Raw genomic sequence first — 27,374 nt, 5'->3', positions numbered from 1 at the left:
GAGTTGGTAGAAAGAAATTAAATCTATCGCATATTTATAACCTCATAATTAAAATACATTCTTATCTCTCTCCTCTGAAAGGTTGCAGCTTTCTTGGAAGTATTTTGAGTGCATATTTTAAACTCCATGTCTCGAATTGAATTAAGATGAGCTGTTTTGCCCAAGAGTAAAACCCTTGTTTACAATTTAATATTTAACTTTCAGCTGCCTGCCCGCCGCCATATCATTTTCTTTAGATTTCACCTCCTTACATTTGCAGGCTGTATTTAACATGATGTTAGCTTATATCAAATCCTAATTTCTTATCATAAGAAACGAGTCAGCGTAATCCAAAACAGTCCCTCTGCTCTGATTAGGGTAAATTGGATGGGAATCTTTCACATTCAAAGGGTTAAAGCTGAACCAAAACTTTAAAGCAAAGATATACCAGCAAACAGTGAAAAATGGTACATCTGCTCTCTCTTGACAAGCTCGCATTATATCACATGTAAGGAAGCCCAAATTTTTGAATCTAAGACCAGTTTTAGTTTTTAATAGGAAATAATTACATGGAACTTTATTTCCAGAGAGAATGTCCCTTCCAGCTACAGTGTTTTGCTTTGATCTAAGCATTAACTGGTAATAAAATAACCATATTTTGGATCCTAAGCATATTGATGCTTAGAGGAATGTTATGCTTTCAATCAAATTTTAACTTTAGATTATCCGAAGGTATTCATCCTTCTTTTGTCAGAAACCAATTTGCTCCCTTACTCCTGCAGCTACTCACATGTGGTTTGGTACACTTTGTTATTTTATAGTGGAATTTGCACTATCGAGGTGGAAAACTTTTAGGTGGAATGAGATCACGTTCCATCCTGGCAATTTGGGCTGTTTCTGGTGCAGGTCCCCAGCCCAGCCCTTCTTTACACTTGTTGTGCACCACCACCATCGCTCACCTCCGAGGGCGAGCGCCGTGTCAGGGTTGTGTTTTGAATGTTCACATTTTTTTATTTAAATTTTTTTTCTCTCTCTTTTTTTTTTTTTTTTTTTTTTTTTTTTTTTTTTTTTTTTTAAATTTTTTTTAACCTGGAGGATCAATCATTTGGACCCATCCTGAACAATTAACCTCCCCTTTATATTACAGCCCCAAGTGCAGTACTTCATAAAGACATGAAAAGGACATCCCAGTCAGCAGGACCCGAGCCCAGGCTTGTCACAGAGTATAAAAGGAGAGAGAAAGGGAGTTTTTATCTCTTTGCCCCGCCAATTCTTAATAGTTCTAAGTTTCAGTGTGACAATAAAACAGTTTTGATAACATAGCTCATGGGTTTCTCTGCCACATAAAGTTTTCTTAATAATAAAAAAAGAAGAAACTTTATCCCTGCTAAATTAAAATAGGGCAGATGTTGGATATGGTTCATATTAGCCAGCCTTTCACCCCTTTGCCCCTGGCACTAAAGTTCTGACTTTTTCTTTCTACTATGTCTGTTTCTAACTGAAAGGTATTATTCCTGCCCTGGCTCTCTTCTTCTATTTATTTTTTCAGTGTCTAAAATTAAACCTATTCATTTAGTAATATACATTCTACTTCACATTGCTAAACCTGGCCAGAGAGGGGAAACGTTTTCCAAAAAAGTGATGCACCACTGACCTTAAAAGAAAACATGAAGCAGGGAAAGCTGTTCTTAAAAGGTTTATTTCTTGAGAATTTTGTAGCTCTGTTGACATTATAGGGATAATGGCTGTATTGCAATGGGCTTTCAAGGCCCAAGAGGTTTATGTTTTCTTCTGACCATAAGTCTAATAAAATTTTAAAGGTGCACAAAGACTCATCACTTTAGATATTTAAAACTAGTTTGAAAAATCTCTTGGGAAGCATACATTATGGTGGATAGCCCCACTGAGAAAGCAGGGGATAGACAAAAAAAAAATACCCTGAGTCCAAACCCAAATAAACTCCCCTAGTTTTTTTCATGCTAGTATATGAAAATCCTGGCTATTAAACTCCCAAGGATAGTACAGCTCTTTCCTCCAGGGCTGTGCAGATAGAATTTATTGTCCATTTGGAATGATCAAGTTTAGGCTAATAAAAGGCCCTCTGTAAGCAGAAATGCCCAAGTTGATGTTTGGCAGAGTTTTCAATGGTGGAGTTTATACAGGACGGGGGCTCTGCGTTATTTGCAATAACTCCCATCCCAGCAGCTGAAGATGATCTGACACACAAGTAAACGTTAGCAGGCAGTGACTGAAGGTTAATCAGCCCTGCTTTCTGAGCTGGGTGCTTGCAAGCAGGAAAAAGTGAAAGCTGCTTTCTCTAGCCCTTCCCTATGCTAAGGTGCTGTTAACTTTTATGAATTTTTTTCCCCCCCTTTCCTCTTTTACTATCTGTCTTTGTGCCTGAGGGCCAGTGAAAGAACACTGCAGATTCTAGATTGCTTTCAGAGTTTCCCTTTGCTGATGATGGATTACCATGTCAATTTAAACGGCATAGGATTAATTTGTTTCAATGATTTCTCTTTAGGCTGAATGCCAGTCTTTTTTTTTTTTTTTTTCTATCTCTCTCCTTGCTCTTCAGAAAAAATAATAACAATAATAATAATAAATCCTTAAACCCCCCAAACACTTTTGAGATCCCATGTTAAAAAGACAATAATAGAAATAGACAAGTTAGGTGTAATGTTGCAACACAGTTGTAGGTTTGAGTGTTTTTATCTCGTTCTGAGGGGCTGCAGCATACAGTCAGTCACATTAAAATGAAATTGGATCCAACGTTTATTCAATAAATACTTGTCTTGTAGGTAATCCAGAACAGAGTGCTTTTGACACATAAGGACTTAATTTGTCTTGGATAACAAGTTATTAATATGGCACATTTAAACTTGCCACCTACAATAAGGTCATTTAGATCTATAATACGACTCACGAGAGAACTTCATAAAGCCAGAAACAAAGTTTGGAGCTGCCTCTGAGGCGCGGAGCAGACGCACGGCTCACGGTTTGCTCTTTTCAGAAGAAAGTTCAGAGCAAGTAGGAGCCACCCAAACCCAAATGGTGTGCATCTGCTCCTCTTTGAAAGGCAAACGTAAATGGAGCAAGGAGGGGAGAGGGGAAAAAAAAAAAAAAAAAAAAAAAAAGGAACCCAAACACACATTTTTGAATGAGTAAGCTTTAAAGCTGTGCTGCGTCTGCTCGCAAACTCATCGCAGCTTTGAAAGTGAAAAAACAACATTTGGTTCAGAGTGGAAATTCGCCTGCATTTGCACCCTACCTCTTCCATGTGCTTTGCAATTTACCCGCTTTTAATAATAAGTGAGGAAGTTGGGACATAATCCACCCATAAATGTTATTGCTGTAATTTGACTGCTCTGTGTTTGTTCATGCATTAACTGTATATGTAAAGAGAAGTGGGGATGGATGGTGGGGATCCCCGTGCAGCACGAACAAACAGAGGTGTTTGGGATTTCAACACCCAAACACTCTGCAATTGTTTTCAGTTCTGGGGTCTTAGGTTTCAGACCTGCCCTAACCCAGCGGTGCCTGCAAGAGGGGAATATTGTGGGAATGCTGCTCAGGACGTGTTTGGTGACTGGCAATTCTGTCTCCACGCTGTGTCCCTGAGCTTTGTTATTCTGCTTTTCTGTACTAAGCTCTTGGTTGCTCTTGCCCTGGCAGATTCTGTCTCTTTAAGTAACTAAATCTCATTTTTAAGCTATTCCTGGGAAAAGGATGTTACACATGAGTAGAAAAATGCAGGCAAGAAAGGCTAATTGAATGAAAAGAGAGAATTAGGTTAAAAATAGAGTACAATCTAGTATCACATTTTCACTAGTGTAACCTGAAATGAAGGTGTCTCCAAGTCCCCAGTGATGCCAGAGTGTTTAGATGTTGGGCACAGATGGAGACACCTATTGAAATGTGTCTGAAGAAGATTAATAGGACTTGTCAGTGTTGGGAAAGCACTGCTTTGCTGTAAATTTCTACTAGCACAAGATGAATTACCGATGAATGCTCAGTTATCAACCCCATCACTATCATTGGACACTAAATCAAATTGAGCAGTTATCTACAATCAGAAAATTTCTTTTAAAAGTAGGCATACACCTTTAGGCTTAAACTCTTTAATAAGACAATATCCTCGATGGTATGTGTGTGTTCACAAAGGGATATGATTTAAAGTTTCTATACAAAAAGCTTCTGTTCAGAAATGAACTCCAAGTTCAGTGTGAAATCAGGATTGTCAAACAATAGAAGATACTCAGAAAATGCTGGTTATATAATACAGAGTTCTGATGAGGGCTTGATCCAAAATGAATTTTCATGCATGTCATTAGATTTTGGATCTATCCCTATTTATGAGAGGTTTTTTTTTCAATCTCTGCTCTCCCTTTATTTATGGTGATGATAACCCCCCACTTCTCTCTATCTTAAGCCCTTGGTACCCAAATCATACATTAATGCAAAATAGCCATCATGACTCAGGATATATGGATAATAATAATACCACCCCCCCAACATATTTAGGAAATTACAGCTTAATGTAATGAACTATGTGATGAAAGAGTCAATGAATAATACTTTAACTGAGAGTATTTCCTTCTCCTTTATGAAAGGGGAAACTGTCACAAGCAAAACTACCACAAGCATTCACCAGCCCACTCCTGAAGAATATTACCTGCATTTGCCATCTGATGCTGCTGACAACAATGATATTAAATAAGCATTACATACTTTTACTTTCTAGGATTTCTTTCCCTTTTGTCCATACTTTATCCAAGGAGATTTATCATGGCGTGTTTTGCAAAGTCAATTGTTCCCTTTTATTAGAGACAAGGGGAGTCATTTGTGTTTAGGGAGGGAGACAGGTACAGAGCCTTTATCTGATCTAGCCACCACCACCTTCTTAATCGACGGCAGATTCCCACTCTGGAGGGTCTGGCCCTATCTGGGTTTCTTCTTAGCCAAGGAATGTATCCTTCCCTTCATCTCCATGTATCTCACCTGTGATGGGGGCTGCCTTCTGAGAAGGGAATCGTGCGTTGTTTACCACGCAGCACAGTCTCAAAGCCTTTGTGCGTTTCTCATCTCCAGCCAAAGCTTATTATTTGCCACCCTGAAAATTCACCAGGATAAGGGATAGCAGAAATGATTTTCTTCATTTTTACACCCCGGTTTTCACGCAGCAAATGCCCTGCATTAGGAGCAGATTCCAGTCAGATGGAAGTTATTAACTTCCAGCAGAACAGGGCCGATTTCAGCCAGCCACAGCCTGTGCCCTTCGAACACAGTTGCTTTGCAGCATCCCCGTGTTTATTTTTTTTCTTTGGAGGGCATGATTCTTTAAACATATTTGTTTTACACAGAGAAGCAGTTGAATCCTAACTTTTTTTTTTTTTTTTTTTCCCCCACAACAAACACGTAAAGAGAATATTAATAGGGAATATTAACAGAGGTGAGTGCAGCATGAAGCTAGTTAGGTTGTAGTAGCTGAGAAATATGAACTAGTGAACATAATCCATAAACTCCATTTGGTTACTATAATACTCCAATCTGTATTTATTACAACCCCACTCTGATGCTTATACAACTGCAATTGCTAGATTTATACACTCTAATGGTTTCACAATAAGAAAAACCTGTGTCTTTATCTTTCTTTTCCTGTCCAAAATAACCCCTTCCACATATACTTCAGGCTTCTCTGGACCTTGTCTGGGTTTAATCACAGGCTTTGGGACAAAATGTGCATTATTAAGAAGTATAAATATTTTCAGAAGCAATCAAAGGGTTGAAAGATTGATTCGGCATGTAGATTGGATTTAATTCGAAGCAGCTTTGTTCTAATGAGGACTACTGGGATACAAAGACGGCAGCCGCTTATGGCCACCAGTTGGGAACTTCGACTGGCTGCAGCAACCTGTCAAGAATTCCAAGGAGCTGCCAGGTATTGCACAGAAAAGTGGTGGAGAGGATGTTGGTCTATTGTTTGCAGCCTCCTTCCGAGGCTGGGTTGAGATTTCGTAAGTCCCAATTTTACCAAAATGACAATTCAGGCTCTCGCTCCCCACAGGGCCAGATCCTGCAGTGCCTGACTCAGGGAAAACCCCCATGGACTTTGTGGGTGGCTTTGCCTTGAGGGAAAGGTGGCAAAGCTTGGCTGAGCCTCAACTCCAGCCGGTTTGGGAGCTGTGGAGCAATTTGTCCTGCTCCCAGAGTTGGTTGCTTTCGCAGTGACTTGTTCCATTCAGTTTTGCCATCTGCACTTCTAGATGTGATGGGACCTTTTTGGGTAGGGAGGTGTTTATCCCTAGGGAGAATCACAGCTCTGTGAGGGCTTGGAAGCTCCTGTCCTTGTTGGACAGAACTGCTGGACTTGTCCTGCTTCCCACCTGCAACATCCAACAAAACATTCTTGGGATGATGCTGAACCACCCTTGACTGTTTTCCCCTCAGACTTAAAAATCCCCAACAGTAAAATGTGAGTGTGGGCTCTGGAGGGGGTGTCACGTCACAGGTACTTGGTTTCCTAAATGCCGAGTGTACAGTCAGAATCACAGGATATACAGGATCAAACACGGACCAGTTTCTCTCTCCCCTTGGCCCCCCCTTGCCTACTTTTGTCCATAAAAGCAATAGAAAGAGAGAAAGGTTGAATTTTCTGAACTGTTTCACCCATCCACAGCTGGAATTCCAAAGCGAAATGAAAATGCCTTTAAAATCAACCCTACATGGGAGCCTGAGAGAACAAGTTTTCCTTTGTTGTAGGGTATAGTATTATTTGCTGTAGGTTTTTGATATACATTCTAAATTAGGCCTGCAAAGGAATGCTTCATCTTTAATTCATCACTCTCAGCTGAAAGAGATTAGCAATGTCTAGCACGCACCCTTCGTATGGTGCTGACCTCATCAAGTATGGCCTGAAATTAATTAGCCTCATTCATTCCAAATGGAAAAGGATAATGGAGCTGCATTTTAGAGATGACCATCACAAATTGTATGCAGCATATTTAAAATCTTTCCCCCTTTGCTCCCCTCCCCATTTAAAAAAAAAGACCTATGTAGATTAAAATTCTTTCCAGAACTTGCAATATGTCGGGAGTTATCGAGGCATTAGGAGCAGAAACCATTCCGTTTTTATTTGTGGAACTGGGAGCCACATTTTGTATGTGTGGCTGTAAAAGCAGCAAGCCTGTCTTAATGGCAGAACACCTGGAATTAATTTGATATTTCCAGGTGCTCTGGCAAACTGGGACATCAAGCACTTGATGTTTAAACATTCTTCCACTGGCTTGCTTAAATCAATATGAAAGTGGTGTCCCTTTGTCATTCATACATGCAAAGTGCTAGCACAAACTCCAGCTTGGCTTCAGAGTCCTACATCACTCATAATCTAATTAGAAATCAGAGCAGAGCTGAAGCAGCATTCTTTGTGGATTCTTGGGCAGCAAATAGGGATACTTGTCTTTTGTTTCCCTCCTCGATTGCATCGTTCACAAGCTTTCACACCACATCTCTAAAGGTGGTTAGGTGCCTCAAGATGTTGACAGGCATGAAGGACAAGATTATTTAGGTGCCTAACCCGGGTGATTTCAAATGGAATTAAGCAACTGGATGTCACTGGGCTGGGAGGGGGGATGGTGGTGGTGTGGGGATTGGGGGGGGGAAAAAAAGCGGCCAGTGCGTATTAAAAGCTCTAATTTGTTGTCCTAAACTCTAGCAATGTGGGCGATGTTTTTCCAGGGTGAAATTGCCTGCAGGGTACATTTGCTGCAGCCTGTTAATTCCTCCTGAGGTCAGTGGGCACCGGGTGTTGGGCAGGGCAGCCTTTCCCAGCTGGGCACGGCGGTCGCGTCTGCTCCGGCTGCTTCCCAAGAGACAGGGACAGTAATGGAGGATGTGGGATTTCCCACAGGAATTTGGAAGATGCCCATGTCTAAGACAATGGCGAGGATTGGGCCAAAATCCAGATCCAGACTCGATTCCTTCACCCAAGTAACCCTGTGTTGACCCACGACTGCTGATGGATGGCAGGGACGTGGACCTTCCTCTCTCCTCACTGCCCTGCACCAGATCACCAGGAGGACCTGAGAGTACTGTGAGTAAGAGATACATTTTTTTTTTTCTCACACCAAGCAGTTCATTGCAAAACTTCAGATTTTGAAATGACAAGGTCAAAATGGCTCATATCTGCAATGCTGGGGCTTGGGGAACATTCCTGCAGTTCTTATACCCAGGGCTGGAAACACAGGGAAAACATTTTGTGATATGTACTGTAATCACCTCATACACAGAAAAATGGAGAATTAATTATTTCTCTTTTAACACAAACAAACATTTGTCTTCCAAAGACTCCATTCATTAAGGACTGCCATTGAATCCAAGATTGAACCTATTGTTATTAATCCTAAATGAATTCAAGTTTGTCTACCATGAACAAAGCTGCTTGCCATCTGATAATCCAAATTTGCTCAGGAAAAAAGAATGAGCAAATGTTAGAAGCAGCAGGTGAAATCATACCACAGTTATTAAGCCTTCTTTCAGGGGAAGCACAGGATAGATTAAATTGTTATGTTAGGCCATGTTGTGAGTCCACGTCAGTTTTGTCTGAGATCTTATCTTAGCTCAGAACTGTTTCCTCCTAAATTAAACTAAACGTTGAAGACATGAGAAGCATATTGACCCAAAGATCCAAAACTTTGGATTCAGCAGACTTCTGATCTTTTGTCCACGGAGTATCGAGTTGTAAAGCTGTGGAATATTAAATAATCATGATTATCTTCAACTTGCCCATTTGTCATGCTGAGACACTGGCACAGATTTTCCTTGCTGGTTTTTTGTCAGAACCAGGCATTGATTTTGCCTGATAGCTGACATCATTTGCCACTGACCTTATAGACCGTGGTCCTATCCCAATATTAAGTCTCATGCACCAAGTGTGGGCTGTAATTCTGTCTCTGGTGCTCTTAACCTTTCTTTTGCAAACACCATTGTCCAATAAAGCAGCAAACAAAACTCTTACAATCAAAACAACTGAATTATGCTGGTATTTCGATCAGCTGTTATCAGGCACAGGCAGTTCTTGAGATTCAGAAATGCAGTGTAATTCACCCGGGATAAGAAATCAAATTTAAAAATGAGCTGAACAGACATTTTTAGGAATAAGTAAATTCCTGAATAAACCAGCTTTTTAATCCCACCTTTTCTATACTAGAACAAATCAATAATCTGCAGTTGGAGATGAGTTTCAACTGTCATAATTAAATATCATCCTGCTTCTTGCAGCACAGCCAAACAAGGACTTTTACTCCTGACACAAGAGTTTCCTCAAATAGGGACAACTTACTGACTTATTACAGCAATGACTTAAGATCCACATGGCTCCATCATATTTTAGGAAACAAATCACTACCAAAACACACAGCACAATTCAGAGCACTGAAGAGATGGAGTAATAGAAGAAGTAATATATTTTAAATGCTTTTTAAATACAAACATAATGACGATACATTAAATAACGTGATCTTAGAGCCGGACGTCTAATTATCTACATGCAAACCTCACGTTCATTCATCACTTCTTTCTCTTCAGCTGTAATGTTGGTTTTTGGTAGACACTAACACTGAGCCATGAGTTGGAATGGGAAGGGAAACAAGGACAGTGCAAGGCTGTATATTAGCTTAGACAAGTAGGATGTCATTGCCAGCCTAAATTTGTTGATGACATCAGGCATTAAGCAAGTAAATCTTCAGCCACTGAAGCACGGGTTTGCTGACTTTAAGTAATGACATCCAGGAGGTGATGCAGTGGATTTACACCAGCAAGTGCCTATGGACTAATAATGGCCCTGACCACAAAATAACGAGTCAAAATGGAGATTCACCTCTCCCCTGAGAAGAAAAAAATTGTTTTTCCTTATTCTGGTCTCATTTCAAATGTTCAAGAATCTGAGTTTGATCTTTTTTGAGGATGGGAAAGGACTTTTGCCTCTAAAGAACCGAGATCATGGAGTCAGTTGGTCAATTCCCATTTGCACCCAGCAAAGACCATGGAGAGGTTCAAAGGTACAAAAAGGTATCAGCCCCCATTTAGGGGCTGAGTGTGAGGCTGGGCCTTTCTGTGGGCTGAGGTTTGTTTCCATTTGTACCAGATATTGGTGATCTGTGGTGGTTTCACCTAAATCCCTGGACATTGCAGGTTCACATGGTGACTTCATGTGCTGAAAACAAAGGTGTGGCTGGGAGCCATCGTAGTTCTTTGTCCCAACTCAGCTATTCAGCTCCCCTTCTGCAATATTTTCTTGCCATACATCCTAATTCTACCATCCCTTTCCCTTAATAACAACATAAATGAGTACTCTACAGGTGTAATAGTTCTTTTACTGCAAATACTGGAAGCCTGTAACCTGTAATTCACTTTTTTTTCTGATAGTCTCCCATTCTAACACTAGACATGTTATTTTAAAATGTCTAGGACCTGAAAGCTAAATTTATAGCGATAGATAATAGTAATGGAAACCAAGCATCCTCCTTAGTTCAGGCTTTGGAGCTGTGCTGTATCTCTTGGCCCATTGTTGCCTTGTTCACCCAGAAATATCACACCCACCACTCCCACAGTGATTTAAATATCTGAGTTAAACAGAAGGAAGCAAAATACATCTCAAATTATTTATTTTAGGGTATGAATCTGTGAAAACTCAAGCCATACTAACATGCAATATCTTTTTATGAATTAGTCCTTGGCAGATTCTGAGGCAATTATTGCTTCCCCACAGTGAATCTGCCATATTCTGATAACATGAGCTCCCCTCTATTTCTAGGGACATCACAAGACTGTGATTGGAAAGTGTGGGGACCAAGCACTCAAGGAGGTGGCTGATGCAGCTGGTTCCCTGGCCCTGGGCTGTGGGTCAGCTCTTGGTCAAAGCCACCAGAGGCCAGATAAACATTGTGGGGACTGTTTATCTTGGCTTCTCCTCACCAGTGCTTTGAGCTGCACAAAGCCCTGAGAACCAAGGCAACACGAGTGCACCACCAGGGATTTGCTCCTCTCATGGCCTTCACCTGAAGCACAGCACAAAGTTCCACACTTTGCTTCTGCAGGTAGGAACTCAATCCAATTTACAGATTTAGTTTTAGTTAGAAGCAAGGCAATAATCCTAAAATAACTCATGCAAATGATCACCTTCTTCTAGAACTGACATTGTTTAATCATTTTCTCTCCATTTTCTGGATGAAGCAGCCAGCCTGAGGAGGGCATGCTGGCACATACCCCACTTGATAGTGGAAAAGAACAAACTGACAAATATTTTTAACATGCTGCAGCTTATCAACATCCCAGTGAATAAAGGGCAAATGAGGTTTTCCACTGGTTATTCATAGATCTACATGGAGATGCTGATAAACTGCCATTTAGTCCAGAGACTGGACAGAAATAAACCACCAGATAAAATATAGTATTCCTAGAGAAATCTTTTCTGGAATGTGTTCTTGCCCCAGACCCCTCCTGGAATAGGCACAGCAATGCTCCCTGAGACCTGGCAGCCCTTCTAAGTGAGCATATGGTCTGCTCAGCTCTCGCAGTGCTGGTGCATGGTGAGTAAACACACTGTACTGTCAGAGCAAACAGGGGGCTCTTTAATAGCATGAAATTCTCTGCCTGCTTCAAACTCCATCACTACTCCAGAAATGGATTTCCCTTCCCTGCTGGAGCGTGCACTGTTTGCAGGAGGAGCAGGAAAAAAAGTGAGAGTCTCTCCTCAGATGGTCTGTAACCATCTCCCATAAAGCTGGTAATGCCCTGGAAGGGTCTTGATGTGTCAGAAGTTGCATTTTCTGGTGATGCTACATTGCCTTCTCCATTCTTTTGAGATGTCCCCTGATGCACTGTAACTTGTCCAGTAATTGGAATAGAAAGAGGGATTTGAAGTTAAAAATCCCAATGTTAATCAAGGCTGGCAAAGGGCAGAACATCAGCTGCAGTAATTGTTTTTCTGAGGGAGTCAACAAAGCCGGGCTGGTCTGTGCTAGCAAACAGATCTGGTCCTGCCTCTGTGCTCCTCACACTGGCAGAACATTGCCCTGAAATCACTGGAGCAGGGATCGGGCCAGGAATGAGCAGCTAAGTTGCAAAGCAAATTAATTCCTGCCAAAAAAGTTCAGCTATGCTCAGAAGTATGTAAAGTGTCTGATTTGAGAAGTGTCAAGTAGCATTTGCGACCAATTATCCAAGATGAAGGGGGCAGAGCTATGTTTACATGTACTAATCTTCAGCCAAAGTTTGAAAACTCTAATTCATGGACACGCATCAAATTTCCTTTCCAGGCTTGGCATTTGCCTGTACGCACGCATGCACATTGCTCGGGGATGACAGGAAAACATGATTACCACTTGCAAATAATACAAATAAAAAAAAATAAAAAATAAAAAGGAAAAGCGAGAAGAGCTGCCATACAGCAGCAGCAGCAGCAGTGTGGTAATTAAACCTATACTGTGATATGCAAAAAAAATCATGGGCCACTGTATGGGTAAAATAGCTTTATCAGCTGTGCTGAAATATGATGCGTGGTGTGTCTGTATTGTTGTTTTTCCGCAACCTGTGAAGCCTTGGGAAACGATCTACACAAAAGAACAAGGAGTAAAAGCTGCCTCTGCCATCTTCTGTTTAATTAACATAGGTATACCAATTTAATGCAATTAATCAAGATAGGAGGGATTAAACAGTAACTCAGCTGACAATGACAGTGTTAGTGCTGCTGTGGCATAAGAAGGGCTGCAAAATGAGAATGGTGACTGGGAACACTGTGAGGGAGAACAAGCTGGCTGCAGTTTCGGGAGGTTTATGCAGATGTACTGAAATTTAGGGGCAGTTGATTTTTCATGTGGCCAAGTGTTTATCTGCCCCTGCCCTTTCCTTTACCCTCTCAGACCTTCCAGGGTAATCCCCAGAGTGGCAACAACTTTTAAAGTGATTCCTCTTTCTTCTAACAGATTCCTGATGCTAAAGGTCTGACCTTAAAATGAGCAGTGCATAGGGCAAGAGTGGGTACTGCAATGAGCTTCTGGCCTTCAACCCTTCCAAATACAGCTATTTTGGTAACCAGAACACTATATTCCTGATGGGTGAGGGACCAGAGCCTTCCAGTGCAGGGTTTCTCAGCACATTAACTCTATCAGTGCTGGATTCTGGGTCCCTATGCAAGTTACCCGTGTCTATTTAAGACCATAAATGCAGATTTACAGGAATCTGCAGCATTCTGTAACTTCATGGTTGTGCTTTAGTGCCTGATGCACCTAAAAACTGGACTGATTCCTGTGGATTTCTGTGTGGATCTGGGAAGGGCTGTAATCACACATAGCTGAGAGTAACTCAGACTTGGATTTCTTGTTGGCAGGAGAGGCACAGCCTGGTTTGCCACAATGCAACTGTCCTCATTAATGTTCTTCAAGCCCTGAAGTACTGGGACCGCCATGGTTGGGTCAGAAGATGGCTGAGTTTTCCAGGCTCATTCTCTTGTCTTCAGAATGTTAAATTGGGTGATAATGAGTAGTAACTGTGTCCCTTTTTATGGTGAAGTTGACACTTGCCTTCTAGTAAACAGACACAGAGATGACCCTCCTCATTTCGCACAGGTCACCAAACAGCCCCGGAATGGTCGGGGTTATTGGCCATTTACCAAACTCTGTTTGACTTGGGTTCATGGGTGAGAGATGAAAGGCTCTATATTGCATTACCAGTCCCTGGGGCCAGCCAGTCTCCCTAAAGAAGCGTTTCATTTAGCAAGGCAGCTCCTGGCCCATGGGAATCGGAGACTTGGGAAAAAGAGGACACAGTTTCGATTGCAAATGTTTCCTCAGGGCAGATGTCTTAAAGCCACACAGAAACTCACTGCTCTAGTGTCACAATAGTTGCTCCAGGACACTTAATGACCAGCAGATTTTCCCCTTTAATTAATCTCCCCTTTTTCCCAAGAAAACATCCGTTAGGTCACTTGTGGTGTTTCTGCCTCTGCTTTGTTTCTGTTTTGTCCATCTCCTTGGGGCAAGACCATTGCAGCAGTTGTGAACTGTTACCTTTTCCAAGAGTTTCAAAATTGAAACAGATGAGGCAAGGAGCCCTGGTATCACACTTGGAGGTGCTGGGCTCTTGGGAGGAGAAATGAGTACTCCTGAAGTGTCAAAATATTTTCCTTACCCTAGAGCAAAGATGCTGACTGATTTTCTTGGGTACAGTAGAGTGGTCATTGCTATTGGGGTAGTCTAAATGCTGCCTTTTTACAGATAAAGGATGCAGCTATTGATGGCTACAAGAAGAAGAATATCTAGTTCAGACCAATAATCAATTCAGAGTTTTACTGAATTTCCTATGATCTGAAAATCCAGTGTTGTTCCAAATTCATTATCACTAATTAAAATCCTCTTTCACTTTCCTCCCTTACTGTTTGTGATGTGAGTTGCGAGATATTCAGAAGTTGGATTTGTTGTTTGATAGTTGTACATCATGGTTGCAATAGTGCATCTGCCATGTCAGCAGGTTTTTTTATTTTTTTCTGTGTTTGTTTATTTATTTACCACTCCATTTCCAGCAAGTTCTTGTTACCCAGTTCCTGCTGACAATGGGGGAAGAGGCACAAGTCAGCTCAGAAAATGAACGACTAGAAGGTAAGTGAAAAGAATAGTAAATGCAGGCCATTCATGTAACAGGATCCAATTCATTTTTATGCCAGGGATATTTTTTAAATGGGACTTCTCCCAGTGGAGAGCTCACAATGCTCAAGGCCTGTTTCACTATAAAGACAATACATAATTATTCTGGGCTTATTATTATTTTTTATCATTCTTTTTCCAGTTGCTGGGAGTGAGGGCAGAGACGAGATCAGGACACAGTTTGTTGCTGTGCAGCACACGGGGCTGCAGGACCCTGTGGAGGCAGGTAAATGCACCCAGGCTGAAGGTTCAGGTCACAGGTCTGGGATGGGAGAATCCATCAGCAGCAAAAAAGGAGACTCAACCTCCTGAGGCCTTCAGTCCTGGGCTCCTGCTGCTCGGTGCTTTCAGCATCTTTTCTTTTCACACTTATTTTGAATCATCGAAATGATGAATTGAAAAAATGCCATGTCATTTGAAGCACTCTTTATTGTATTTATAGGAAACAGATTATCTGTTCTCTCAGGGTAGTGAAAACTGAGTATGATGAGCTCATCTGGAGAAAATGTAGGTTGGGTGTGACAGAGAAACTTGTATTTTATACCGCAGTGACATCTTAATTTTTGGTTTTGGTATGACAGACCCAGTGATACTGAACCATCCTGGTTCCTGCTTTCAGGCTGGGGTCACAAGCTGGACTTGGAGGAAGAAACTTCCATGCAGACATGTGATTGCAGAGTGAATACTGTGCCAGGGTAAGAGAAATTTTGTTTAATTCAGGATTTATACAGTATGTAAAGTCCATACAAAGTCTGTTGCTCATCCCAGCCTAGTTAAACTGCATTTGACCACCACTCGTTCAACCCAGTAAAGTGTACCTGGGTACCACAGCAACACCTGCTCTAGTTATATATTAAGACTATTTTGCCATGTCAGCCCTTTAGGATTTAGCATTTCATTCATGAAGGAGTCTATAACACATGCCCAGTTGTGCTCTATCTCTGCTTCCTGACGGTTTGGGTGATTTTCTCTAGCTAATTTATATTTTAATTAGTCATAACACTTCTTTACTTTCTAATTTGAACAACTGAGACTTAAAAAAAAAATAAAAGCTAAAAAATAACTCTCAAAGTCTGAATCAATACTCATCATAATTTTCTCTTCAGTACTTGCAGGCCCTGGGTTATCTTAGGTGACATTTTCATGTTGACTGCTCTGTGTTAGTTCTGCTCAGACAGAAGGTAGTGACAGTGGATCGTGTGTTATAGGTTTCTTTACAGATGAAACCTACAGGGTGTCCTAAAGTCCAGTAACTACTCAACACCAGCAACTCCCACATCCCTCTCTGTGCTCCTGCCATTGCTTTGAAACAATTTATTTGTTCATTTGGGCTCTAAGTACTCAGATGCATTCCTTCTTGCTGCAACAGCAGGGGTACAGGAAGGGGTGTTTGAAACCACGCAGTCATTTCCACCCTGGATTTCATGAGGAGTTATTCTTGTCTCAGAGATGACGCATTCAAATATCCCTCTACGGATTCCAGGTGAGTTAGTCACATTTAGATGCTTCCAAGTAATACACAGAAAGGTGCTGAGAAAATGATGAGTCTCTGCCTAGTCACAAAAAAAAAAAAAGCTCAGAAAAATTAGATATGAGTATATTACATGCACTAGTCCTCAAAATATTCTAAAAAGGCCTGGAGCCAAAGGGCTTTTACCTTAAAAACAATAGGGATACACAGTATTTACTTTAGTGACTGACCCATCAGCTGCTCTCTGTCCCTAGAAACAGTTCAGGAAATAACTGGAAGTATCTGAAGACATAAAAAGGATAATTAAGTTTCATTGTGGAAATAAGAGGGTAATCTGTCCAGACAAATCTAGGACCTAGTACTGAAAGCCATAGTATCTGAATATAAAAAATGAGTAATTTTGAAAAAAGATGTCTATCAGGACTGTAAATTCAGAGAGTAAAAAAGTAGCTTTGCTTAATAGACCATCTCTCTCTCCATCTCCCTCTAACTCATTTTCTTATTCTCTTTCTTCCTTTTGTGTTATTGCAAAAAAAAAAAAAAAAAAAAAAAAAAAAAGTGTGCAAAATCTGATATTGAGAATGCTTTAGCTTCGTTTCAATCTTCTATTCTCAAAGTGTTTCATTCCAGTGGGAAGATTCCCCCTGGGAGATAACCTCAGCCATGACTGCACGAGGCTCATGGGGTGACTGATTTGCAGAGGAACAACTGTATTTTTGAGGTGGCTCTGAGGCAGCCAGGTCCCCACTCTTCTGAGACTCTTAAAGATATTTGTGAGCTGGCATGAGAAATCACCTGAGACTCAGAGCAGACCACAAGTGCTTAGGACAGTGTTTTCTCTGCACCTTTTTTTTTTTTTTTGCTGAGCAGAATTGCAGCACTATAAACAAATGTGAGTTTTGCCTCATTCTTAGGTCCTGTGAGTTATGAAAGCCCACTCCAGATGTAATGAATGTATAGATCATCTTGACCAGATCATATAATCTATTAGTAAATAATGCTCTCTGAAAATGTATAGGTTAAATAAAGAACTTCTTGCTACCACTGCAGTATTGGTATCAAGGATTACTGTGGGGGCCAACATCATCCTGAGGCTTTGTGCTACTGACATTTGAATACAATGCAGAACAAACTGCAGTTTGGTTTGGTTAGCAAATTCCCTTCTGGATTAGGATATTCAAGATTTACAGTGCTGGAAACAGAACCCAAAACTGTACAAGGCTTACCTGTGACTTGGCTTCAGCTCACTGACACCCTCACTCATATTTATAGAATTTTTCCATTAGATTCCTAATTTTTCTAGTGATATTAATTAGAAAATCACACAGTGCTTTTCAGAATGAGTAGAGTCTGAGAGAGCAAACCCCTGTAAAACCTATGGCCTTTCTCTGCTGTCCCTGGAGGAAGCCCAAGGGTACCAGACTAAGACCTAAGGCAAGTTGTCAGCACAGTCTATAGGCCATGGGAAGGTTAGGTTTAAAGAAGATGTCACTTTAGGGACATCTGTGTGACACATGCTGCAGTGTCCAGACATTGGAGACTATGTTTTTGCTCTAAATCTAGAGAGGAAGTCACTAGGAAAAAAAAAGGGAAAGAAGCACAGGGGAATAAAAGTACTTTTGAAAGAGAAGAAATCTACATTTCAATGAAAATCCTTTCAAGGCATTTCAAATAAGAGTCTGAGAGAAATAATTACAAAGTTTGGAGAGAAAGAACGTTAGCTTTGATATCTTTTTCTTCTATGAAGCAATTAAAATAAGCAATTTTTCAAATACTAAGCAGAAAATTACTAATGGCTGAACCCAAAAGCTTTCATTTCCTTCTTGGGGCCTTTATTCTTCTAAAAAAAGACAAAAAAAATGTGAAGGTGGTTTTCCAGATAGATTAATGCATAAAGCAGTCGCTAGTTGGATGTCATAAAAACTACAGCAGCATAGAATAGCTGAGATTAAGAGCTAGATTTAAATCATGCAACAGTCCAGTTAATATCAATGTCTAATTAAGAAATGCATAAGAAGTCTGTAATGTTGATTTGATGGAGAAAAACTCTAATAGGGTTTCTTTTGGAATTTTCCATTTCAATTGCTGTGTAGACTTTTAATGGATGTCCTATCCAGTCTTTGGTATTAGCAGGAATCATCCTCAAATTAAAACCAAGGCCGAAAATGGAACACAGGTAGACAAATTAGCTGGTCTGGGAAGCAGCCTGGGTAGAATGACAATGTGAGCTGAAGCTGAAATTTTAGTATAAATAAAAGAGAACAAACGTCTCAAATCTGGCGTGGAAACCCTCTCTGCTTCTCGTTTGAAACAATCGAAAACCCTATAATTTGAAACAAAGCAATGTTAACCCATTTCCCCACCTCCCTAAGCCTGCAGAAATCCCTGACAATTCATACTTAGACACCTAGACCACTAAGCACTATTAATTAGTCCTTTTTATTTAAAAGACTTTCCATAGTTATGCATATTAGTAGTGTGTAGAGGTGGGTTCTTCTCTGCTTGTGATGGGATTTGGAGCACACAGGTCCCTGTCACCATCAACGAGCACCATTAATCTTCCACTCCTCTCTGGGTAACTAAATATCTTAAACCCCTGGAGCAAAACTAAGCCTGTGGCATCTTCTGTGTCCCATGGATCATCCAAGACGTTTGGTCTCTAGATATGAAAGGGGAACTGGTTTTGAGCACATCACTAATGCCCTGAAGTAGCTAAAAGAGGAGCAGTGCAATTCTTAGTATGCAAAAATCCACTTAGCAAAGAGGGGGAAAGCAGAGTGTTGGGTTCAAGCAGCAGTTTATTTGTTATCACCACCTTGTTGTTGATCCAACAGAACCAGAGGGAATGATCTCAAGGATGCAGGAAGGTGGTACACTCAGAATAACCCCTCTGACCAATGCACGGTGGGGAATAATTTTTAAGTTCATTAGAACACATTAACATATAATATGTTGGCCATGGCAAAGCAAGGCACTGATTCCATTTGTCTACGGGTCTCTTTCCAGTACTAAATCCATCCAGAGACCTTTCAGAATTGTATCATTAAGTCTTGTCACTTCCACAGAGAGTGGAAAAGACTAGAGGTGAAAATCAGAGTTAACAGTAAAATTTTGGCACTTTTATTTTTGGGTCATTGCCTGAAATGTCACGGTCCAAATTCATGCCTAGCATTGCTCCATTGATCCATGAGGCACAAATAGGTCATATTAAAGAGTGATACCATGGCCCTGGGGGATGCCCCAAGGATTTTTCTCCTTGAAAGAGATGGGAACAAGGATGTTCTCAGTGAGGCATCTGTCGTCTCAATGGTACAGAAACTCTAATGTGAGGACACTCAGGCCATCAGAGAAGTCTGGGTTTTTTTACCCTGCTCTTAACTGTAAGACTGGGAGGTGCCCTGGGTTGGGATGATGCTAGAGGATTATTTAGGTAGAGTTCTAACAAGATGCTTTGTCTGCAACCTTTATTAGATTTATGCAATATTTAAGGAAAAAACAAGAATACGAAGCAGGCTGTCTTTTGCAAACACTTGCAACAGAAATAAACCCAAACCTTAACTTGTCCAACACACTTGAGAGCCACAAATTCTGTTACAGTTTTGCTAAATGAGAGGAATATTTCTCCCCTCCTCTATAAAACCATCCTTTTAGACATTACTGCAGTCATGACCTCACCGCAGTTCCTGGATTCCTTCTGAAAAGATTAAAATGAACTAATACACAAATGATCTCATCACAGCATAAAGGACATCTCACACAGGGGGAAAAAACTAATCAGGAGAACTTCAGTGCTGCTCTTGCAGTAGCAGTAGAAAAAGAACTGTAACACCACTGTGGGAAAACAAATTAAAGGTACAGTGCCAGAGAGGCATTTTTCCATCTTATGAACCATTTGGATTTGTCCTACCTGATCCTGCCTGTCACACCTGTCATCCTCTTAGCTGTCTCCACATCTATCATCTTTCCTTTTTTCCTGGCTTTATCTACAGTTTCCCTTGTCTCTTCTGTGCCCTTCTCACCTGTTTTAATATTCCTGGTAACTTTGAATTGTATGCACTGCTATTCTCAACTACACCCAAAATGCATTTTCCAGAGTACATACATACAGTCACCTTACACAAAAGTATTCATATATACTTAATCTGTAGTTTTCTGGATTAAGAACCTCTTTTCTATGTTTTCATACAGTTCTCAAGCCAAGGGGTCATGGATGATGACAGCTCTCATGTAGTTTGGAGCTGTTGCGTCTTCTAAGAGAAATCAGGAAGATGAGTTGGTAGAGATGATTTACCTTCTTTGGTAGGAAAATCTATAAATTAACATTTATCTAAGTGAGACTCTCACCACACTTTTAATGTTGCATCACATTTTGAGGTTGGAAAATGGAATATCTTGGAACTAGTCGATCCTTCAGGTCTTTTTGAACCCAAGCTTTTCCATGATCTTCAGAACAAGATGAATATAGTGCTAATAATGCAATCTTATCTCTCGTGCCCATAGGTGCTCCTCAGCTCTGCCTTGAGGTGACACCATTAAGCAAGAGGTGACAAACCGGATTCCTTTCTCAAGCTGAATGTCACGTACCTGCCCAGGGGCACGTTTTGGTGGGGGTTGCACTCTGACTTTTCAAGGACAGATGTGCTGCTGTGGCCCCTTCCCACCCTGGCTGAAGGAAGAGCTGAAACTGCTCGCTTACAGCTGTGACATTTCTCAGGCAGAAAGAAATGCAGAAGGCATCAGGTTGTAGGGAGAGATCAGAGCAGCCACCTTTAGACAGTGGCAAAGAAACTCCCAGAACTCATCCAGAGGAGATGAGCTCCCAGGGCTGGACCATGCTGGTACAAAGGATGGTGGTACCTTTCCATCCACTCAACAAGATTTGCTAATCCTAAATAGGGGAGCAAATACATCCAACCCCAAATTCTCTGCAGCTGATAGACCTGCTTCAAGGTCTGAGCAGTGATGAGTGTTGCAGGGTATGTGCTGCAGCATTAGGAATGTCCAAAAAGCCCAAGGAGCAGTGCAGAGCATCTGTCACCACAAAGAAAATAGCATGTGAGAAGCTGTTGTCATTCCTGTCCCCAGCAGCCTAACTGGAGGCACAGACTTCCCACGGCAGAGAGGACTTTGAGAACTCAGGATCTTCAGTGAGATCTCTCCCCAAACCCTGCAGATTTACCAGGTCAGCTCAGTCCAGGCCAAAGTTGCCAGGAAAGGTCCTGGGCTCCACTCCAAGTTCAGTGCTCTATTGATTGGAAGAGGTATTTATTGTAGATCAGGGTCCTGAGCCAAGACAGCTGAAGCTGCAAGGGCTAAATTGTCTATTCCCCACCTACAGATAAAACAAATGGCCACTTTTAGCCTAATCATCACTTCTGCCTGAGAAAAGAGAAACTCTTTGAGGTAAGTTCCCTTGGATATAATTCTTTCTTTCTAGGTTAAAGAAGGGCTGCAGCTAATACATATCCTGAGTCATAATGTGGATTTGCACCTTTCCTGTTACATATAGCTGGTTTATGTCCAAAGGATCTCTTCTCTCCCTAATGCTCACTCATATTGTTACAACTTCTGCATTAGTTGCAGGTGTGAAATGCCAACTGATCCACACTTCTCGTGCTGTCAGCAGGGGAGTAATGTGTGTCAAAGGGCTGGTTCTCAGAGGGGAGGTCACTTGGATCTCCATTTGCACATCTGCTTTGCTAAACACAAAACTCTGGGTGTTTGAAAAGCTCCAAAGTGCACAAAATGGGATGTAGTCACTGGGGGCCATACAGAAGGAACTGCTTGTGCCTGTAATTTAGTAGGTAGGACATAGAATTTTCCCTCTGTACAAAATTCTTCCTGCATTGCAACAGGTGACGCTTTACTTGTAATTTTCATGTTAGTAAGGAAAAAAAAAAAGACACTTCTTTGCATTCCATGAGAAGACAGGATACCAAGAGGTTAAAAAAAAAGAGCCTCACACATTAAGCAGCTTCAGAAAGAAGCTAATATCCAGCATGTTCCTGCTTGGAGTGTGCAGACATGAAGATCAGGAAAGTGCCTGATCAGAGCTCCTGGAGGGACCGTGTTGCTGGAGCCTGCCTTACACAGAGGCATCCTGGTTGGGTTCTGAGGGCTTCCAGAGGAGCTTTCAAATGTTTCTATTTCCTGCTGTTAGTGGATTTTTTTCATACCTTGGAATAAGTCTTCTGATGGTAATGTGTTTGCAGTTGATGCCTAGATAATAGTTCTTGCTCAGGGGATCTCTAATACACAGTATTTTATGCTTTCTACATTTTATATGAGATCCAAGACTCATCCTATATATACCATATATATAATTCTCTCTTGATTCCTGCTAGAATCTAGAATATCCCTCAGTATCTGCCATAAGGATGCCCACAAGTAATCTATACTGAGTATTTTTTGCCTTTTAATGTCATATGTTTATGACATCATGATTCTGATTATACTGCCCTTATAGGGTATTTTAAACACATGCATCCAAGCATTCATTCACCACTATGCACTATATTTTTCCTCTCTCAGTTGACTATTTCCAAATTTCTTGGGGGGGGGCTAGTAAAACCAATATTTACCTTTTTATCCAAAATGAGAAAACAGGGACTTGGTCATCAGCTATATCCTGATGTTGCATGGATGTAACATCATGTTACATGGAATGTAGACCTTGTATTGATGTCTTGGGAGGGCTGTCCTGGAACAGGAACTGGACAGAGTTAAGAATAAAATCGATATTTATTAAAGGGTCTTTAAGGTACTCCTTGGGCAGTACAAGAGCCTGGCCAGGGCTACACCCAAGATGGACCCAAAACGGTCACAAAATGCATGGCCAGTCATAAGGTCTCACACTTTTATAAGTTTTGGTTCATTTGCATATTGGAGTTAATTATCCAATTACAGCTTCAGATTATGAAATCCCATCCTTATTTTCTTTCTTCAGTCCAACATTGTTTGTGCTTTTGGGCCTGAAAACTTGTACCCATTGCCCTTGGTCTCCAGAAAAGGGTTTGTTTTGTCTACCTGTTCTGTGAAGAGAGCTTCCTAACACTGAAATGAGGCTCAGAATTTTCATAAGAATCAGAAGAGATTCACTTTTGATTCTGAGGAAGAAGAGCACTTGCATTTTAAAGAAAAGTTTGATTCTGGAAAAGACTCTCTGTTGGTAAGTTGGAGGAGCTGTGCTGTAGAAGACAGAGGGGCTGTTTGGCTCCTCATGGAAGTGTCTGTTGAATTCAGAAGTGGCTTTTCCCCTGCAATTTACACCAGAAATTCAGAAATTTCATCTTTGATCATCTCCGTTACCTTCCTGAGTAATTGGAATGACATTGGTTTCCCTGGGCTGTACGTTATGGACATGACAGACCCATGAAAAGAAATAGAGAAAGGGATACTGATTTTCTTGGAAGGAAATATAGAAAATTTGGGCTTGGAAAACATTTGAGTATAATATGCTGAAAGTTTAAAGAAGCATTTTTAAAGAAGCATTTTCCAAGAGCATGCCTGTTAGTTTTATCTTCATTTTTGCCATGTATAATTATGAGAAACACAGACAACTCATAAGGTTTTTTAGTTTCTGTTGAGAATTGCCTTTTCCAAGATAATTCTGTACACTATTGCTTTAGCCCACTGGGTATCATGTAGGGAAGGTGTAAGATTATGCACATGAATATTTCTGTCTACCACTTATGCGTGCTGAGACAATATCAACTTATACTTTCTCCTGTCATTGGTCCTTATTCCACAGAGGATATTCTTAATTACCAGCAAGACAATTTGGTAATATCATGTAAAGTGTAACAGCATAATTTCTGTGATGATTTACACCTGCTAAGGATCTGAATACTGAATTTTGAAACATCTTTTAAGTTCAGAAGAAAGAGTATCTTTTCTACAAGACACTATTTCTATTTTTAATAAAAATACTCTCATTTATTTAATTTATTGGCACAGCTCTCCTAAACGAAATGGAGCTTTTGAACACGAAGACACCATTTTTACACATTTTCACTGCCCTGAAAAATTTAGAGCACACTTCTGCACTGGATTAAATCAACTTGAGTCTAAATGCCTAAACACTATTTTTGACAACTGTGCATGAGGGACGTGCCTGTACAGGGATTCTAAAGAATAAAAAACCTAAAAATATCTCAGTTGCAAAGAAAATTCCCTGTATTCCTTCTTGTACTGCGTAATAGTGGTTATATATATATCTTCTTTAACCCTCACAGGTTTATCCCTAATTCTGTTGGAGATGATTGAAATTATTCCATTGACTTCTACAAACTCTGTTTCCTACTGGATTAAAGGTGATATTTGTGCATCAGATTTGCTGGTGATGTCCCACTAATGAAACAGGTAATTCTATAAACATGTCAGGGAGGGTAAGTGCCCAGTAAAAAGATGTCAGATAGAGATCCACAAATTACAGTCTATTTGTAATGGAAAATAAAACCAGGAATTCTTACTATGAGTCATGAATTTCTTTATAATTGTTTCCACATTTGGGGAACTTTTTCCTGGGTTGTCCACAGAAACCCTACAATTCTTGGGGCTTTTGGTGGCAGTTATGATCACAACAACACATCCCATTTCTGATAAAAAATACTTACTTTGGGAAGGATTGTTTTTTTTCTCAAATTGCTTGTCTGAGTCTTTATCTACGACTATTTTCTTATCCTCCTCCTCATTTTCTATTTCTAATATCAAAACAGGAGTCCTTATCAATTGAGAAGAGCAATAAAACTAAAGAAAATTCAGGCAGAACTGTAAAGCACAGTCTATTTTAAAGTTCCAGCTCAGATAATAAGACTCTGGTTTGTGCAGCACCTCACTCATGGACTCAGTTTTCCATAGTGCATTCAGTGTTGTAATAATGCAAATCAAATACAATTTTAATAGCTCCTTCCATTAATGTTTTAAGACTGCAACACTTATGAGCATGATTCTAATTGCATGATTTTGCTACAGGCAAGTTTTATAGATCTGCCTGATCTTTGGATATTTGCACCGTTTGGATTATTTTAAATAATTAATTTTTGGAAGCATTTCAGTCTCAGTAACAACAGTTGGGTTTGATAGTGGTTGTCTTGTCAGTAATTGCGTGTATCTGCTTCCATGCCAGGATAAACTAGATAAATTTAGAACTCTTTGGAAGGAGGTGGCTGAGGTTTATACCATGGCAAATGTTATGGACAACGTTCTTGGGAGGGGAATAATTACAGACTATGTTAATACAAGGAGAAAAAGAGGTTTAAAGTGAATAAAATTTTGTCATGCAGCACAATTAGTTAATTAAATTGCAGGACTTTCTGCCAAAAGAATAGCAAAAATACAATCAACTTAGAATACCATTAAAGATTCTTGCTTTATGCAACTTCTGTTGCCAGTCTCTAATGTGCTGAGTGGTAGCAACAAGGATAATACCTCGTGAGAAGAATTAGTTTGACTTCTGACATTTTTCTGTATCTCTGCTGGGAGTTTCTGCCACAGGGGCCATAGAATCGTGGAGTCATTAAAGTTGGAAAAGACCTCTAAGATCATCAGTTTGACCATAGACCCAACACTGCCAGGTTCACCACTAAACCTTGTTCCTAAGCACCATATCCACATTTTTTTTTAACACCTCCATGTATAATGACTGCACTTCTTCTCTGGGCATCATGTTCCAATGCTTGACCTTCTCAGTGATGAAATTTTCCCTAATATCCAACATAAACCTCCCTTGGTGCCACTTGAGTCTTCTTTTGTCCTGTCACTTGTTACCTGTGGGGAGAGACCAGCCCATACCTGGCTACAACCTCCTGTCAGGGAGTTGTAGAGAGTGACAAGGTCCTCCCTGAGCCTCCTTTTCCCTCCAGTTCCCTCAGCTGCCCCTCAGAGGAGATGGTGAGGGGCTTACAGGACCTCTGGAGTAACCCAGCTGCTGTTTTTAAGCAAGGTAAGCAGTTGTTTGCAAGTTCGCTCCTCTCTCCAGAAACCTGTGTAAAACCTCAGACTTTCCTGTCTTTGTGCAAAATGGGATGAGGAAAATGACAGGACGTGGGAAGAAGGTATGTGGGGCAGCAAAAGTCACAAAGAAAGCATTTTCTGAGTGGCTGGTGAGGGCCCTTACCTTGACACTGTCCCCAGGGCTCCTCTCTAGTGGCTGGCTCTTGGCTCTCCTCCTTGAACGTGCTGTTCTTCCCCTCGAGCATCACTTGAGATCTGCAGCAGAAGGTTCCCTCCTTCAACATGAACAGAAACACCAACACAGTCTTGCCCACTCTCGATTCCACATTTCTTCTGTGGAGAATTTACTCCAAATTCTGCTCGTGACAAATGCCTACACAAGGCTTGGACAAACAAGAATTAAAAGTAGCAGTGGGAATTTTCATTTGTGGGGTTAAAGAATAGCTACGAACCAAGAGTTGCCAGCTGTACCCTGAGAGGTGATTTATTGCCTGCAAAAAATAGCATGTTCATCAGGGAATAGGGCTTTACCCACCCCAACAGTGCAGGTTTTCCTTCTGTTTGGTGAATTCTGTGTCTGGCATGACAGAAAAGAACATCCCATCTGGAATACCCTGAGTGCATTTTTTCTTGCAGGAAAAGGTTCTAACGGTCTTGTTGCAGAGTTGACACACTGACAAAGAAATAATGCACAAAGTTGATCAAAACCTATGATAAGCTTTTACTTCAGCAGGAGCACTTTTAATCAATCCTGTTTGAGAGGAATGGAAGGGGCCATAGGTATATAGACCTTTGAGAAATGTAAGTTTTCCATGAATGGATACCCAGAATTATGGATAATTACAGTAGTATTTGAGAATTTCACTGCTGGATCAACTCAGCATGAAGCTCTCAATCATTCTTTCCTGGAAATCATCCCAAAGAAGAACACCCTGATATACTGAATTAATGATAAAAGTGGATTATGTCTAGGTTTTTCCATGAGAACTTTTTTCCTGGAAAATGCCAAACAAGCAAAAAGGTTTGGATTGAATAATGCAGTTTTCATGAAGCTTCTCTGCTGAAAAAAAGATGTGAAAGACTTTTCAAAACCATTGCAAGTGTCCCAATACATATTGTTCTAAGTGAACATATATTTGCTTTGAAATATATTTTGATTTTAATTTTTAATTTATAAGTGAAAGTAGAAAAATGAAATATTTTGAAACTACTGAAGCAAATGGCTCACTTAGATTTTTCACTTTTTAGCAGCTTATTGGTTAGCCAGAGAA

This window comes from Zosterops lateralis (genome assembly GCF_965231275.1).
Source record: "Zosterops lateralis genome assembly, chromosome: 13".
Classification (NCBI taxonomy): Eukaryota; Metazoa; Chordata; class Aves; order Passeriformes; family Zosteropidae; genus Zosterops; species Zosterops lateralis.
Note: the sequence above shows the minus strand (reverse complement) of the source record.